The following is an 18,862-nucleotide window of genomic DNA, read 5'->3' as shown; positions in this document are numbered from 1 at the left end:
ATTCGACTCGGGAAATTTCCCCTTTACCAAAACAAACCTTAAATTTAGTAAATTTACGTATTCAAGAACAACAAATTATGTACATTAATTATGGTAAACCTTGGTACTTTTACATCTGGTGTGTTATGGCAAGAAGGACCATTATTGTGCGTATATTTAGCTTCTTCAAGAAAAAAGAGTTCTAAAACTTAATGTTTGATCAGTTTTCTGCCATTTCTTCCTCATTTAGAGATGCATGACTATTGGTTACATCAGCTGTATCTTATTTTACATGTGACGTAATGGTGCCAGCCCTTCGCTGGCTATTTAAACCTCTGCTCTCAAGTCAATAAGAGAGGGTTGATCAGATTCCTGTTTTGCCTCCATCTCTCCATGCCCTTGCCCATCTTCATTCCCAGTCCCTCTTTCAGGTGTCCATGTTGTTGATGTCCCGCTGGTAGGGACAATATATAGAACATATCATTCACCACGACCAGGTAGTTTTCATCCCAGGGATGCAGGGATGGTTAAATGACCATTTAAATGAGCAAGGTAATCTTGTATTAAGGGTATGCATGCGAGAAGCCCCAGTGTCCACCCGCTACCCTTCTAATAAACCTATAAATATATACATTTAGATCTATTTCTGCATAATCATAAATATATTTACATATGTACATGTCTGTATTTAGGCTTCTATGTATGCCCTTTGCCTCCTGATCCTTTCCTCTATTTCCTTACGCTTTCCTCCTGTCCCACTATCATGTTCAGCCTTCATGCTGGTTCCAGTAATTCCTCCCAATTACTTTGCCCTTAGTCACTCCCTACCGGTTGTCCCATCTGCTCCCTGCCACTGCTTTGTTCTCTTGTCCCTGGATTGGCCAACATCTCCTCCCTTCCCCTACCTCTTACACTCTCATGTCCTTCCAGGACCGTTGGTCCTGTTATTTTCTTCTCACATTGTTTGTCCAGTCTATCTTAGCTAGGTGGACCTGCAGAGATAATATGTGCATAAAATTGCGGATGGCTTCGACAGTACCAAACAAAATGGCACATAAGGATATGGTGTCAACAGAAGCAACACCAACAAGCTAACAAACAAACAAAAAAACTGACATACAAAATTTAAAAGAAGAGAAAAAAGAAGAAAAAAAACAGAAAAAAAGAAAGAAAAGCGTGTAAATAGTTCAAGGTCTGTTTGTTGACCTTTAGGAGTGTTTTCTGTATAAGTCTGATGGGGTGCCATGTCCTGGCCCCAAAGTTCATCCTTTATACTTCCTCAGGACCTCCTTGTTCTGTTTCCCCTGCCGCTCAATTGTATGCCCCGAGTGTTTTGCCTCAGTGTGGTGGGGTCAGCTCAGTCGCACATCCCCCAATGTCTCCGGTGTTGTCCCACGTAGGGCCATGGGTCAGTGCAGGATGTCGGATCTCGCATTGGGGTCGACTATTTGGTCCCGTCTGTATCTTGCGCCCTCTGAGCTGGGCTATCTTCCTCTGAGCTTGGTGGGCCCAGGTGTGCTCTGTTCTGTTCCTCCTCCTCCTTCCTTTGCTTCAGATTCCTTCTGAGTATGATAGGTCAGTTTCATTCCTGCACCAGACGATCTATTTTCATTTTCTGTGGAACTCCCTTCCATGGTCGAGCTGATCCTGGTTAGGGTCGGCTGTATGGTCCAGTCTTTTTGTGGATTCCTCCGTGCATTACCTTGCCCTCCTGATTTGGTGTGTCATGGTGGGGTCTATATGCACATTCTAGTTCTGTGGAGACACAACCAATACTCACTCTCCCCCTGGGTGGGTTATTGCCTTGTTCCCCCCATGCCATCCACTCGGTTTCTCCCCACCTCGATTCTCCCTCCACCTACACCCTTCCTCTTCTTTATATTGTACTCTCATGTACCTCCCTAGGTGTGGTCTGCCATTCCCCCCAAAGATCAATGCTTCCACCCATTTATTGTGAGATAGGTGTTTATTCTTCTATTCCTGCCGTAATGATTGGACTTACCTCAGGGGACTCATGCTATACCTGCCCTTTTGAGTTTGGCTTACCTTGCTTAACATGATTCCTTCAGCTCTTCCCATGAAACATCATGTTTCAAGTGATCTTCCGTGCTTTTCAGTGATTCACAGTATTCCACTGGGTGTATGTGCCAGAGTTTACTAATCCACTCATCTATCGATGGAAACTTTGGCTGTTTCCAAGTCTTTGTGATTGTGAATTGTGCCGCAATAAATATTGGAGCGCAGATGACTGGTCATGTTTTATTTGTTGCTTCCACTGGGTATATGCACAGTAGGTTGATGACAGGGTCATAAGGTAGATCAATATCTATTTTCATTAAGTATCTCCAGATTGCTTTCTACAGTGGCTGTACAAAGCTACACGACCACAAGCAGTGGAGGAGGGTTCCTACTTCACCACAGCCCCTCCAACACTTGTTTTTCTCTGATTTGCTGATTTGGGCTAGCCTCGGGGGTATTAGGTATTATCTCATGGCTGTTTCGATTTACATTTCTCTTATGTCTAATGACAGGGAGCACTTTCTCATATGCTTGGTGGCCATATGAGTCTCCTCCCTAGTGAAAGTTCTTTTCAGTTCTTTTGCCCACTTCCTTAGGGGGTTAACTGTTTTCCTCTTTTTGCAGGTCATAATGGTGTCATAGATTTTAGTAATGAGCATTTTATCTGATGTGTCATTACTAAAAATCCTCTCCCAGTCTGTGGGTTGGCTAGTCGCCCTCTTGGTGACAGGTGCTTTATTCTTATTAAACCCCATTTGTCAATTTCCAGATCATCCCTGTGTGTACCCTTCCCTATTACAGTGAGCCTATGAGTTGCCTGGGCCAGTGCTCTGAGGTTAGTCCCAATTCCCTGCTTGATGGTCCTGATGATTTGTGGTTTAACTTCTAGGTCTGTGATCTGCCTTGTGTTTATTCTGGTGCATGGGGTGATATAAACATCTGGTTTCATCTTTCTACATGTGGATATCCATTGTTTCCAGCACCACTTTTTAAAAAGGGCATCCACTTCCCAGTTGATGGTTTTGGAACCCTTGTCAAAGATCAGTTGTTTATATGCTGATGTTTTTGGGAGTTCTATTGTTTTCCACTAGTCTGAGTGCCTGTTGTTGTGCCAGTACCACACAGTTTTGACCACTGTAGCTGTGTAATAGGCATTAAAATTGTATAAGGTGTGTCCTCCAACTTTGTCCTTCTTAAGGAGCTCTCTGCTAATTCTGGGTTTCTTCCCTCTCCATATGAAATTAGTGATTAGTTTTTCCTATTCTTTTAAGAAGGTTGATGGTATTTGAATTGTTATAACATTAACTTGTAAAGTGCTTTAGGTAAGATTGTCATCTTTACTATATTAAGCCCTCCAATCCAGGAATAGGGGGTATTCTTCCATTTGTGGAGGTCACTTATGGTTTCCTGTAGTAGGGTCTTATAGTTTTCCTTGTATAGGTCCTTAATATTTTTTGTTAAATATATTCCCATTTTGATCCCTTTGATATCTTTCTGCTATCTTTTGTTGTTAGCCAAAACCTCCAAAATGATATTGAATAGAAGTGGGGGCAGGGGGCATCCTTGTCTTGTACCCTTTTTCAGTGGGATTGTTTTTGTCTTTTCTCCAGTGACTATGATGTTGGCCGTTGGTCTTTCATAGATAGCTTGTATCAGCTTGAGGAACTTACTTTCCAATCCTGTCTTCATGAGTGTCTTGATTAGGAATGGGTGTTGGATGTTGCCAAATGCTTTTTCTGCATATATGGATATTATCACATCGATTTTATCCCTTTTCTTCTTCATGTTGTGTATAATATTTATCGATTTTCGGATGTTAAACCATTCCAGCATCCCGGGGATGAATCCTATCTGGTCGTGGTGGATGGTATGTTTTATATACTTTTGTATTCTATTGGCCAATATTTTGATAAGGATTTTTTGCATCTGTGTTCATTAGAGATATTGGTCTGTAATTCTCTATACCTGTCGAGTCTTTGCCCTGTTTGGGTATCAAAGTAATGCTGGCTTTGTAAAATGATTCTGGGAGTTTGCCATGCTCTTCTATGTTATGGAATACTTTGTGAAGGATCGGTGTCAACTTTTCCCTGAATGATTGATAGAATTCTGCTGTGAAGCCCTGAGGCTTTTTTTGTTGGTAGCTTCTTGATGACCCTCTCTATTTCTTTCACAATGAGTTTGTTGAGGTTCTTGATCTCTGTCTGAATTAATCTAAGGAGAGGCTGTTTTACCAAATATTTATCCATGTCATCCATGTTTCTGAATTCATTACAATACAGACCATCATAGTACTTTGTGATTATCCTTTTAATCTCATTGGGGTCTGTTGTTATTGCCCCTGATTCATCCCTCATCCCTCATCCTAGCTATTGATATTTACTCCTTTCTATCCTTGGTAAGAATTTCCAGCGGTCTGTCAATTTTGTTAATCCTTTTGTAGAACCAGTTTTAGCTGCATTTATCTTTTGCGTTGTTCTCTTGTCTTCCCACTGGTTTAACGTTTCCCTGATTGTTATTATTTCTTTTCTCTTGTTATTCGAGTGGTTGTTCTGCTGACTCTGCTCTAGTTGCTGGAGATTTTGTACTAACGTATCTGTCATAAGTCTTTCTTCTTTTTTCATAAATGCATTTAATGATACCTCTGATCACTGCCTCTCATAACTGCCTCCATGCTACCTCTGATAACTGCCTTCATAGTGTCCCATAAGTCTTGGTGCGTTGCATTCTCATTCTCATTCATTTCTAGAAACATCCTATTATCCCCTGTACCCATTCATGTCGCAGGAAATCATTGTTCATCCTCCAGTTGGTTGCCATTGCTTTTCTGGACGTCCTCTTATCAATCCCCAGCTTTATGGCACGGTGATCTGAGAAAGATGTCTGGATAATATCTAATTATTTGAATTTACTTAGGCTGGACTTGTGTTCCAGCATGTGATCAATTCTTGAAAAAGATCCGTGTAGACTTGAGAAGAATGTGAATTCCTTTGAATTTGTATGGAAAGCTCTATAAATGTCTATCAGGCCTTTTTGCCTAACTACATTGTTTAGCTCTATGGCCTCTTTGCTGAGCCTCTTTCCCAATGATCTGTGTTTCTCCGATAGCGGAGTGTTAAAGTCACTTACTATGACTTCTTGATTTCTTTTTTTTATGTTTATAATAGTCTGATAAAATTTGCCAGACCATTATTATGAGTGCAAATATTCAATATGCTAACTGCTTCTTAGTTTACTGAACCTTTGAGCATTATGTTGTGTCCCTCTTTGTCTCTTTTTATGGGTTGGATCTTAAAGTCAGTTTTTTTGGAGATTGAGATAGCCACCCTTGATTTTTTTTGAGTTACTGTTTGATTTTTAAACCTTCTGCCAGCCTTTTATTCTTAGGATATTCTTGTCTGTTCGCTTAAAATGTGTCTCTTGCAGGCAACTGATTGATGGATTATGTTTTCTGAGCCAGTCCTCAAACCTTTTTCTTTTAATGTACGAATTGACTCCATTGGAATTCAGAGTTATTATCACTATCTGTGGATTCATAGTTGTCATATCCTGTGTTGTGTTTTGGGTCTTTAACTATCTCACTTCATATTAGTGGGTGCTGTGTTTGAGTGGAGAGGTCAGAACTTGTCTTCTTTTCCATCTGAAACCTTGTTGTCCTAGTAATTGTTGGTGGCATGTTGGCTTCTAGATGGAGATGGGCTATGGAGGTGGTCTCCTCTTTGTTCTGGAAATTGATCCTCTGGCCATAGTGAGTCAGACAGTATCTTCCACAGGGTCAGGTGTCTTGCAGCATATTCGTTGAGTCCTTCCTTGTCCTGGAAGACCATTATCTCTCCATCTATCTTAATGGATAACTTGGCAAGGTACAGGATTCTGGGGAAGGTGTTTTTTGCTTTCAGCTTTTGGGAGATGTTGCCCCATTCTCTCCTCCTCTTCATGGTATGTGCTTATAGATCTGAGCATACTCTTAACTGTGCTCCTGTGTATGTGACTGTCTTCCTTTCTCTTAAAATTTTCTCTTTCTCCTCAATAATGGATATTTTTATTATTATATGTCTTGGCGTGTTCTTTTTGGGGGGTCTAGTCTAGCTGGCGTCCATTCTGCTTCCTGTATGAGTGCCTTGTTCTCTCTTGTTAGGGTGGGAAAGTTTTCTTCCAGAAATTCCTTTGTTATCTTGGCTGTCGACTTGTGTGTTGTGTTGTGCTCCAGTAGACTGACTATTTGAGTATTATTCTTTTCATAGCATGTTATTGATCTCATGTTATCTTCTGCTTCTTTAATTTTCCAATTTTACTGTCTTTCTCCTTTACTTAGGTCTATTTGAATGTCCTCTAGATCACTGATACAGTGCTCTGCCTCCTCCTAAAGCCTAATGGTAAATTTTGTGACCTTGTGTGTGGCTTCTTCTACCACCTCTGTTAGCTCCTGCAGTTCCCTTTGATTAGTGGATTTCATCCCTTCAATTGTGGACTTCATCCCCTCTCTTGTGGATTTCATCTCCTCTATCATTGCATTCTTATTCTGGGTTGCTTTCCTCAGCTCCTGTATACTGCAAGCAGACTTCTGAAGATTTCCTTCTGTGGCAGATCTGTATCTGTTTCTTCCATGAGAGATGTTATCTCTGCTTCTATGTTTTGTTTTTCTGTTTCTTTTGTTGGAAGTGATGTGGTCTGTTTGTTTTTCCCTCAATCTTTCATAGGCCCCATGTTTCTGAGAGGCCATGGGACCTTTATCTGCGTCACTGTTGAGGATTCTTTGCCCTACTATAAGGATGGGTCAGACTGCTGTGTAGGCAGAGTTCCCCCAAGGCTTAGTTACCAGCAGAGGTGAGATGTTTCAATGGCTGAAGCCGGGGCTGGAGCCTCAGTGAGTTCCCAATGATGCTTTGACCTGGTATGTCAGGGTACCCTTAGGATCCTTTTTTTATTTTATAACAAACATTTTTAATTAAAAGTATAAAAATAATTTTTAAAAATTTGGGGAGGAAAAAGGAAAAAAATGGAGAGAGAGAAAGAGGGTGAAGTTATATAAGAGGAGAAAAAGAAGTGATAATAGTGAAAGTGGGAAAAGAAAAACGATAGAAGGAAACCACATAGAAAAGGGGCAGAAGAGAACTAATAGTAATAATGAAAAAGTAGGAAGAAAAGGCAGAAAGTAAAAAAAAAAGAGAAAAACCAGCACGATATATATATATATATGTATATGCTCTTCTTTTCCCTCCAAGTTCTAGAGATTCCCAATTGAAGGCGGAGGTGGGCGAGGACTCGCTGCCATGGGACATGGTGTTGATCTGGGCTCGGAGCCAGGGTATGTGAGGGGAAAATGCTCTTCAGATCAGCAAGCACTCCCAGGTCCCTGAAGTTCTGTAGAATTAAGCCTGCGGGCAAAGGCTATACAGGCCCGAGAAGCACCACAAAGGTGAGTCTCCTGCACAGACCTGAAAGGCTGTGGTCGCAAGTGGTGCTCATGGAGGCACCGGCCGCAGCTCCTGCCTCCTATGCCCGGTGGAAAGGGCCAGGCAGGCTTAGAAGCTGGAGCTGGGGACCCTGCAGGGCACCGCAGTGGTGAGAGCCAGCCAGAGCACACAGACGGCTCTGGTGAGGACCGCAAAGCTGCCTCCTGTGCGCCCTAGCAATTGGGGCGCTTATTCCTTGAGCTGCCGGCCCTGTATGTGGCACAGGCTCCTCAGAGATGTGGTCTGAGCAGATTGGACAGCGGCGGCTCTGCCCAGAAACAGCAGGCAATGGCGCCTGTCCTCTGCCCTGAGAGGGACGTGCAGCAGCGGGCAGGCTTGGCACTCAGAGCTGCCGGCCACTGGAAACCCCACAGTGCTCTGGGGTGGGCAAAACCGTTCCAGTGGGAGCGCAAAACCCTGTCGCTCACCCTCTGCCCTGAGAGGAACGTGCCGTGGCTGGCTCAGAGCTCAGAGCTGCTGGTTGCTGGAAACCCCCAGCGCACCCAGGTGGGCAAAGCTGCTCCGAAGGAAGCGCAAAGCCCTGTAGTTCAAGCTCGCATTAGGCAGGAGCGCCCACCGTTATGCTCGGCGCTGTCAGTGCTGGAAGGAGCATCCCACGGCAGGCAGGTTTAGCGGTGGGGCTGCGGCACAGAGCTGTGTGTTGACGCAGGCCAGCCTCTTGTGGCTCCAACGGAAAGGCAGTGTTGTTGATAGAAGCGGGATGAGCTCCTGCTACAGGCTCCTCCAGTGACAAGTGCACAGTGCAGCTTCCTGGGCTTGGGTGGAGCGGAAGCTATGCTGATGGGGGCGTGCAACCAGGCAAATGGGGTGCTGGTGGAGAGGTCCCAGGCAGCAATGGGGTGGATGGTCCCTGTGTTGGTTGTCTAGGCAGCCACCGGTAGTTTGCAGTTCAGTTACCCGGGGAGGGACACTGGCTCTAGGGCAGATCGCTACCACATGGGGAGAGGGGAATAGTGATAAAGGGAAGCTTCTCTCCTAGTGGGGTCCCATGAGTGGGAAGCTACTGTAGGGGTCCCACCACCGCTGCGCGTGTCTCGCAGAGCAGGCAAGCGACTCTGGGCGTAGGTTCCCGGTCTGTGGATGGAGTGGGGCTTTAGTTAGTCATGGCTGAGGTGGCGGAGGTCTAATGACCCAAGATGTCTCAAGAATCGGATCCTGGATCACCGAGGCTCCGGCTCAGGACATATGCGTGCGGTGGGGGTAGGGTGCTGTCTGGGGGGATATTTCACCCACCAGACTCCTACCACTCGGCTACCTGGACACCAAACCCGCCTTGTTGAAAAGAGCTCTCAGAGGATGTGGGTCCCCTGGTCCTCCATCTTCCCAGAAGTCAAGATTAACTTTCTTAAGCATAATGTTCTCTAATGTAATCTATGTCTTGTGATGTTTAAGAGAGTCATTTTTTTTTTACTGATGTAAAATATTCCATGGTATGAAAATACCAGAGTTTACCCATTTCTCTACAATCAAAGTTTCTGGTGGTGTCTACATTTTTGTTACTATGGAAATTGCTCTAATAAACATTGGTGTGCATATGTCTGTTCATGTTGTATCCTTGAATTATTTAGGGTAATATAGCCAGTAGAGAAATTGATGAATCATAAAGTAATTGTATTTGGTTTTGTTTAAGGAAGGTCCATAGAGGTTTTACAATTCTACAGCAATGTATACACATTCCCACCAGCAATGTGTAAACATTCCAATCTCTCTGAATCCTTTCCAGCATTAATTATTTTTTACTCTTTGAATTATGCTAAAAGTGCTGGAGTTATATCATTGTATTATAATTTATATTTCTCTTGTTGGTCACCTAGATATTGTCTTTGGTAAATTGTCTGTGTCATGTGCCCATTTTTAAGATTGGGTTATTTGTTTTTTTGTTGTTAAGATGTCATTTTCTATAGATTTTTTTAGATCAGCCCTTTATCTGATGTATCATTATTAAATAACCTTTCCCAATGTATGGATTCTCTTTGAACTCTTCTGATGAAGTCTTTTGATGTGCACAAATGTCGCATTTTTAGAAGGTCCTAGTCCTTTATTTTTGTCCTATATGGTGTGAATATTTTTCAATATGTTTGATGTGTGTTTATGTCTTGTATTGGGCCCATAAAGTTTGCCCTCATATTATTGTTGATGGTCTTTATGGTTGTGTGAGGTTTTTTAAGGTCTTTGATCCATCTTGCATTTGCTTTTGAACATGGTGTGAGGTATGGATCATGTGTCACTCTTTTGCAGGTAAAGACCTCATTTTTCCAGCACCATTTATTGAAAAAGCTATACTCTTTCCTCATTTAATGTGTTTTTTAAAAAAATCAAAAATTAGATGTCTATAGGTACTCATTGCATTTCTGGGCCCTCAATTCTAATCCATTGGTTTTCGTATCTGTCATTGTATCAGTACCAGGTTTTCTGGTCATCATGGCTATATAATGTTTTGAGTCTGGAAGTGAAAGGCCTCCTACTTTGTTTGCATTTTTAAATAGTGCTTTATTTATACTGGGTTTCTTTCTTTTCCATACAAAATTGGTGATTATTTATTCCATTTCTTTGAAGAATTGTGGTGGGATTTGGATCAGAATTACCATGAATTTGTAAAGTGTTTTAGATAATATTGACATTTCACCATGTTCCTATCCAGGAACATGGTAGCCTCTTGCATTTGTGTGTTTCTTTTCGTTTCTTGTGGAAGTGTTCTGTAGTTTTCTTTATATAAGTGTTTATTTTTACTGGTAAGATTTATTCCTAAATATTTTATTATTTTTTTGTAGTTACTGTAAATGGTTGTTTAGTCTGAGTAGATTACAGATACAAATCCAGAAACACTCATATATATGTAAGAAAGAACTTTATATCAAAGAGTAAATGTATATTAAGAAAACATCCCAGCCCAGTTCAGATCAAGTCCATAAGTCTGATATTAATTAGCCCATATGTCTGAGACCATTCTATCAATTCTTCTTCATACTCATGAAACACATGAAATGATGTCAAATGCAGGAATTAAGGAAGATCACAATCCAGTGGGTAGAAAATCTTGTGGATCCAGTGGCGGAGGAAACATCGTTGGCATGGGTCTCCACATGGCTCCCCCAGCCCCAGGGTTCTGGCTCCACCACTATAGCTCCATGTGGCTTGTCAACAGGAATGTGTAGCAGAGAGAATGTGTCCTGCTTCCCGGGAGGAAGACAGGAATGCCCAGAATACTCAGGAGAAGGCCATGTCCACAGAGGCATTATTGGCTATTATCTGATTGACAGGCTAGACTGCTTCCTTTCATTCCAGTTGACAGGAGATTATGTAGCTGCCACAATGCTATTGTTCTTTTAATGACTTTTCCAGTATCATTATCCTTAATTTACAAGAATCCAACTGATTTCTGTATGTTGATCTTATAGCCTGCTACACTGCTAATTTTTTTCTATTAATTCTAGTAAGTTTTTAATGGAAGCTTTGGGGTTTTCTATATATGGGATTATGTCATCTGTGAATAAAGAGAGTTTTCACAGACTGCTTATGAAGAGAAAAAAGAACCCAAATAAATGTCCAACAATAAGGGACTGGTTATAATTTATTAAAAACGTATAAAGTTATGCATCATGCAATATGATGATGTGATCCTAAATGATGGTCATAATGCATAGGTATTTGATTAAAAATAGAATGATGAAAAAGTTAATTATGTATGTGTATATATATGCACATTTTCAAGAGCCTGAAAGGAAATTTTAAAACATTTGATAATCATTAGCAGTAGGATGAAATCAGAAACGAGTTTTCTTTTTGTTGTAGAACAATATCTTTGATTCCAAAACTTTGTAATGAGGAAAATCAATCATTTACAATTATTGATCAACCTGAACTTTTTGTTTATCCAGATAAAATTAGATTATTTTAATTTTATCATTGTGTTTGTCACTTTAAATATAACAATCATGTATTTGTACAGTAATTTGCATTGCAATTTGTCTAAAGTCTGATAGCATCATATTGCTATAATCTACAGATGTGGTCATCTAACGGTAGTAGAAATTGCATGCTTTCAGGAAATGAATGGTATTACATTCTTATGTATGCAGCTGCTTCACTGTATCCTAGGAGAAGTAAGTAATATTGCATTTTAATCTTCCCATGAAACTTTCAAAAACATATTACAATTTATTATACATACTCATTTTTGCAGCAAATTGACTCAAATGTTATGAAACAACACAAACTTGTTTATTGGAAATAATTTCTCCAACATCTTGATTTCTATTAAAGAACCTTTAACTCTATTTGAATGGACTAATTTATAACCAACTCCTTCATCCACGAAAAACAGAGAAGGTTACTAGCAGACTTGACCATTAAACAGCAAACAAAATAAAAAAAAGAACACTTTTCATTAAGGTATGAATATTTTGACTCAGAAAAGATAATGCTCTGTTTCTTTCCTATGTGTTGCTGCTCCTGGGAGAAATTATCATATAAAATGTAATTAGCTCTATCTAAAGGTGCAGTGAACTCTTGTGGGAATGCAGATCAGAGAGGTATTTATTGCTCTCTGGAGACATAAATTAAATTCTGAGTTCATACTTGTAAGGCACTTAGAGAAATTTCTAGCACATACTGTGTTCAATATTAAGATTACATTTATTTCTTTACAGAGAATGGTGAGAAAGAAAGAAATCAGTTAGCATAAGGGCCTCATCGTCCTTTTTGTTGTATGAACAATAGTCTTGAATTTAAGTTATTAAGCAGTAGAAAAGAGACACAATCTATAGTCTTTTTATTTTTTAAGCAAACACTTTACACTCACCACTTTGAATTTCCTCTCATCATTTCAAAACATCTTTTGGCAGCCTTGCTACCTGTCTGAGGGGCTTCAAAAAGCTCATGGAAAAATTCCATTATTTTTTAATTCCATTTGTCCAAGAACTTTTTGAAGAGCCCTTTATGTGTGAGAAGGTGAATAATTTGAAAAGCCTTGAACCCACAGATACAAGCATTCATTAGTTTTCTTATTTCCAGTGTCAGTTTAGATATCACCACCTTAATAAATACCCCCAGGCTGGGTTTATAGTGATCAGAAATAACTTATCACATATACACTACTGAATATCTGTGACTTAATTACAGGGAAGTTGAACACGAGTGATTCCTAGGGAAAAAAATCTGTAATTCCCTGGTGTAAATGGCTTCTGATACCCAATTATCAGAAGATGGGAACTCTTCTTAGATGCTCCTGGAGTTGTGTGCAGATGAAGCTTGGGAGAGTTTATCAAAGTTTCTTCTAGAAGGCCATGCTATTCGAGGGTCATGACATTTTCAGAAGTACATGACTTCATTTTCCAAATGGAGAGGTAAAGATCCTGGGGTAAGCAGCCACCAAAGTTTTCTTGTTATCAGCTGAAAACCCTATCCAGCCTCTACCTTTGGGATTCACGCCACTCAGTAGAATCTGGGAGATGGGATGTGGAGTAACTAAACAATCACAGTAGTCCTACTTACTTCCTGCTCTGGTATGTTGTAAACATATAGGAGCTGTGGTTTCCAATCTGGGCCTCGACCAGGCCCCTGGAGCTCTCTATGCTGGATAAAGAGATCCACTTAGATTGTGTTCACATTGTCCATCTTCACGGAGTGAAGCGATATTTACTCACCTCCACCCAGCATGTCAGACCGGAATGTCTTCAAATGCCTTATCACAATATTTTTTCTGTTCCTTTCCAGCTTTGGTAAGATGACCAAAGCAGAATATTCAAGTGAATGTTAACTCTGAAAGTTCCATTCTGGGTTCCAGGTAAAGGAGAGATTCGCCAGCTCACTGAAAACAGTTCTGAAGTTGTCACATGCCTCCCAGTTTCTGTCCCCATAACAGATTCCAGAGCAGCGAGGCAGACAGTCCCAGAAGCATGTTCCTAAGCAACCTTAATTGGATGCTGCCTTCTTTTTTGAGCCTGTCTGTTTCTTCAGTGCTCAGAGGCATAGGCTAACCACCAGAAGTCAGTGTTTTCCTTTTCCTAGCAGGATATAGCCAAGCACCCCTCCAGGTTCTAGTGGTGGTAGGTCAGGTGTTGTTTGTCATACCCAATGCTTGATGGGTTCATGCTCAAGGCAGTGATTCTTATGATAACGATTTAAGGTAAATTCCAGGAACTGGACAGGCACTTACCCTCCCTGCTAAGGGAGTGAGCAAAGGTCTCAAAACAAGCAATAAACACAGGGCCTTATGAGAAAGGCTTGTTAACCACCTTAACCTTTGAGCCAGGCCCTGGTGAATATCCTGACACAATACTCTAGCTGGAGCTAAATCTGAAAACACTCTGACCTGGAATTGAGGCAGAGCTGAGGTAAACTGAAGGAAACTATGCACGAGACCCAAGGGCAGCCTGAGTACTAATTAGACGCTTGCTTGACCATCAACAGAGCTGCAAACCCCTCCTCTTTGAATGTGCCCTGGTGCTTATTTGATTGAACTATTCAATTGTATGATATGTAAATTGTGTGCCAATAAAACTGTTGAGGAAAAAAAGATTCAAATCATGGTTTAGAAGCAGAATTTAACCTTCCCCACCCCCAAAAAGACCCCACAGGCCTTCCCCTCGACACCACTTCTTGACCCACATGAGGGGAACTGCTTTGATCCCGGAGCAAAGCATATTTTATCTATGCTTAAGGTGTCCTCACCTCACAAGAAGATCCGCCTCCCTTAATTTGAAGTGACCCTCTGGTTTTAAAAACCATGCTTAATTCCTTGTTGCTGTGTGAGAGCACTGCTCATCTCGACTTTTACAAGTCACACACGTGTGGAGCTGGTTCTCGCCAGGCACAAAATGTGGTGCTGAACTTCACAGTGAACTCCCACCTTAGACTCAAAATCAGGGATGAAAATGCCTGGGTAATCACTTCCATTGTCTGTGTGCTGATGAGTTTGAAGAAGAACCTCACAGCTCTCTCAAACATTTAAAGGAGTACACGACAAGTTGATTCAGAGAAATGAGGTCATGTATGTAGCATGTAAGCATCAGAGCTTGAATTAAAATCCATGGTCTTCTAACTCAGGCTAGAAGGGGTCATCATCCAGTTTCCACTGTAGTCTGCTCACAGATCTTATTGCTGTTAGAAAGTGAAATAGAAATCCCAAAATAATATTCATATATTTGTCTGTAATGCACACTATGAGATACTCAGATGTTGTACCTAGTGTCACTCAACTATTTGGTGGATGAGAAGGGGCTCTTTTCCTTCAAATGTTTGTTCATGGTGAATAGTCAAAGAATCAGATCAAGACAAGTTTTGGGCTCATCCCAGAGTGAAAATATTTTGGAGATTTTTTATTCTGGAAAATGTACACACTATTATTTGAAAAAATTGTCCCATTCTATTTTTTTACTTAGAATCTAGTGCCTAGCAGGTAAAATGAATTCTAGAAAGGCTTCTTAAATAAAGGAAGATATTTATTCAGTTTCTTTCCCTCAGGACCATAAATTAATTCATTACTTATTACAGCTCTTTTAATTTTAATAAAGTATTATGAATCAAATTGTTCCTCCCAAAAGATAGATTGAAGTCCCAACCCCTCTATCTGTGAATGTGAAACTGAAAAATGGATTTTACTTTAATATGGTAAATGGAGAAAAGATTTAAGTTGTCAAGGATTTTGTCTTGCTTGGTTCCACAATCAGTGCTCAGGAATGGGCAATCAAGAAATCAAAAGTATTTTTTTTTGTATTAGGTAAATCTGCTTCATACGACCTCCTTGAATTATGAAAAACCAAGAATGTTACTTTGAGGACTAAGGTTCACCTGACCCAAGCTATGGCATTTAATCATTTCATATGCATATGAAAGTTGGACATTGAATAAGGACGACTGAAGAAGAATCAATGAATTTTAATTCTGCTGGCTAAGATATTGAAAATACCATGGACTGCTGAAAGGCCAAACATCTGTTTTGAAAGAAGTCTGGTGTGTCAGTCTAGGTGTGTGTCAGTTCTATGCTCATGGTGTGTTAGTCTAGGTGTGTGTCAGTTCTGTGCTCATGGTGTGTCAGTCTAGGTGTGTGCCAGTTCTGTGCTCATGGTGTGTCAGTCTAGGTGTGTGTCAGTTCTGTGCTCATGGTGTGTCAGTCTAGGTGTGTGTCAGTTCTATGCTCATGGTGTGTCAGTCTAGGTGTCTGTTAGTTCTGTGCTCATGGTGTGTCAGTCTAGGAGTGTGTCAGTTCTATGCTCATGGTGTGTCAGTCTAGGTGTCTGTCAGTTCTGTGCTCAGGTGTGTCAGTCTAGGTGTGTGTCAGTTCTATGCTCATGGTGTGTCAGTCTAGGTGTGTGTCAGTTCTATGCTCATGGTGTGTCAGTCTAGGTGTCTGTCAGTTCTGTGCTCAGGTGTGTCAGTCTAGGTGTGTGTCAGTTCTATGCTCTCACCATCGTTAGTCATTCTGTATTGTAAGCAAATAATTGAAGAAACTGAATTACATGAAGAAGAACAAGGCATCAAGATTGGAGGAAGACTTATTTAAAATTGCAATATGCAGATGACACAACCTCACCTCCTGAACGTGAGGAGGACTTGAAGCACCTGCTGATGAAGACCAAGGATTACAGCCTTCAATATGGATTACAATTCAATGTCAAGAAAAACAAACCCTCACAATTAAATCAAGTAGTAACATTATAAATGGAGCAAAGATTGAAGTTGTCAAAGATGTCATCTAGTTTGGATCCACAACCCATGCTCATAGAACCAGCCGTCAAGAGATCAAACAGCATGTTGCATTGGGCAGCTCTGCTGTCAAAAATCTCTTCAAAGTATTGAAAATCAAGGATGTCACTTTGAGGACTAAGGTGAGCTTGACTCAAGCCATAGTATTTTCAATTGTGCCATATGCATATGAAAATTGGACATTGAATTAGGAAGACCATAGTAGAAATGATCAAGTGGAATTTTGGTGCTGGCAAAGAATAGTGAAAATATCATGGATGTGCTGCCAAAAACCCAAAGAACTCTGTCCTGAAAGATGTACAACCAGAATGCTCCTTAGAGGCAAGAATGACAAGATTTCGTCCCACATACCTTGGACAAGTTGATAGGAGAGTCACGTTCCTGGAAAGGATATCATAGTTGGTGGGGGGGCGGTGAAAAGGAGGAAGACGCTGGTGAGATGGGGTGACACAGTGGCTGAAACAATGGGCTCAAACATGACAGCAACTGTGAGGATGCTTTCATCTGTTGTACAGTGTGTCACTAGGAGTCAGAGCTACTTCAAAGGTACATAAAAACAAAGTCATATAAATCATTTATACTAAATAGCAATTCAGTCATAATATTTTTCATGTATGTAGACCAATAATCTAATTCCTGCTCCATAACTTTAGATTTTACTCTTTTCTTTGTTTGTTTGTTTGTTTACATATCTTTCCTAACATGTGCCTTACTTTGCCTGTATATGTGTGTTTGCAATGAGAAAGAATATCAATCAACTCACCCTTATTAAACTACATGTGAATATATTTGTGAATATATGTGAATACATTTCATAGCTCATGTCAAGGATTATGGGCCATAGTGTTGAAAAATTAGTTTGACTTATAGACTAAGGTAGATACTTTGCAATTTATCATAACTCTCCCTTGATTAATTATTAGAAGAGATATTGAACAATTGATAACTCATGATAAGTCAAGTGTTATGTAATTAATGTATTCCTAATTTTATAGTTATTTTAAGAACAGCATATGATCAAGAACCAATGGTATGGAAGGAAGAAGTTCAAGCTTCACTGAAGGCACTAGCCAAAAAATAAGGCTCCAGAAAATAATGGTGTAACAAGTAAAGTGTTTCAAAGAAGTGATGAACCACTGGAAACACTCATTAGTCTATGCTATGAATTTGGGTAGACAGCTATCTAGTGAACTGAGATCCATCCATATTTCCATCATAAAGAAAGGTGACCCAACAAAATGTGGAAATTGCCTGACAATATTATTAATATCACATGCAGGTAAATATTTCAGAAGATTATGAAAATAAAATGCTTGTAGCAGTACATCAATAGGGAGCTGTCAGATACTCAAGCCAGATTCAGAAGAGGATGTGACAAGAGGGGATGTGACAAGAGGGATAGCACTGCTGATGTCAAAAGGATCTTGACTAAAAGCAGAGAATACCAGAAAAATATACTTGTGATTTATTGACCATGAGAAGGTTATTGGATTGTGTGAATTATAGCAAACTATGGGAACCCTGAAAAGAATGGGAACTTTAGAACACTTCATCGTACCCATGGAGAACATGACACGAACCTAGAGACGGCTAGCAGAACAGTGGAGGAGCGCACGGTCACAATCAGGAAAGGGCTGTGTCAGAGCTGTATCCAGTCACCAGATTTGTTCAATTTGTTTGCTGAACAAATAATTTTAGAAGCTGGACCATATGAAGAAGAGCACAGCACCGAACTCAGTGGAAGACTTTTGGTATGCTGCTGACACGCTCTTGCTTGCTAAAGGTAAAGGAGAGTTACACTATTTGATGATGAAGACCAAGGACTACAGTTTTCAGTGTGGATTGCAATTCTGTGCAATGAAAACCACAAAGGGATCAACATACTGAGGAAAGATTGAACTTATGAAGATTTCATCTTGCTTGGAACCACAATCACTGATCATTGAAGCAGCAGTCAAGAAACAAATGATGTAATGCATTGAGCAAATCTGTTGCACAAAACATCTTTAACATGTTGAAAAGCAAGGATGCCATGTTGAGGACTAAGGCACATGTTACTCAAGACATGATGTTTTCAATTGCCATGTGTTCAGGTGAGAGTTGGATAATAAAAAGGAAATACTGCAGAAGAACTGATGCATTTGAATTATGTTAGGGAAGAATATTGAAATACCATGGACTTCCAGCCGAACAAAAAGATCTGTCTTGGTGAAGTACAGCCTGAATGCTCTTCAGAGGCAGTACTATACCATGGCTTGGGTCAGATTCACCTTAGTCCCCAGAGTAACATCCCTGCTTTTCATCATTTTAAAGAGGTCTTGTGCAACAGATTTCCTCAAGGCAATGCATCATTTGATCTCCTCACTGCTGCTTCCATGAGCATTGATTGTGGATCCAAACAAGATGAAATCTTTGACAACTTCAATATCTCCATTTATCATGATGTTCCCTATTGGTTCACTTGTGGAAATTTTCGTCTTCTTTACATTGAGTTTAAAACCACACTGAAGGCTGCAATTCTCCCCCACCGTCCCCCACCCAACAGTTTAATTGGCAGATAGTTCACATATCATACAATCAAACAGTTCAATTGTTCAATCACATCAAGGGGAATTGTACAATCACCCTCACATCTATCTTAATGTCTTCCTCCTGGACCCTTCTGCACAATCACTATCAGTTCC

The sequence above is a fragment of the Tenrec ecaudatus genome, chromosome 7 (assembly GCF_050624435.1).
Source record: "Tenrec ecaudatus isolate mTenEca1 chromosome 7, mTenEca1.hap1, whole genome shotgun sequence".
Classification (NCBI taxonomy): Eukaryota; Metazoa; Chordata; class Mammalia; order Afrosoricida; family Tenrecidae; genus Tenrec; species Tenrec ecaudatus.
Note: the sequence above shows the minus strand (reverse complement) of the source record.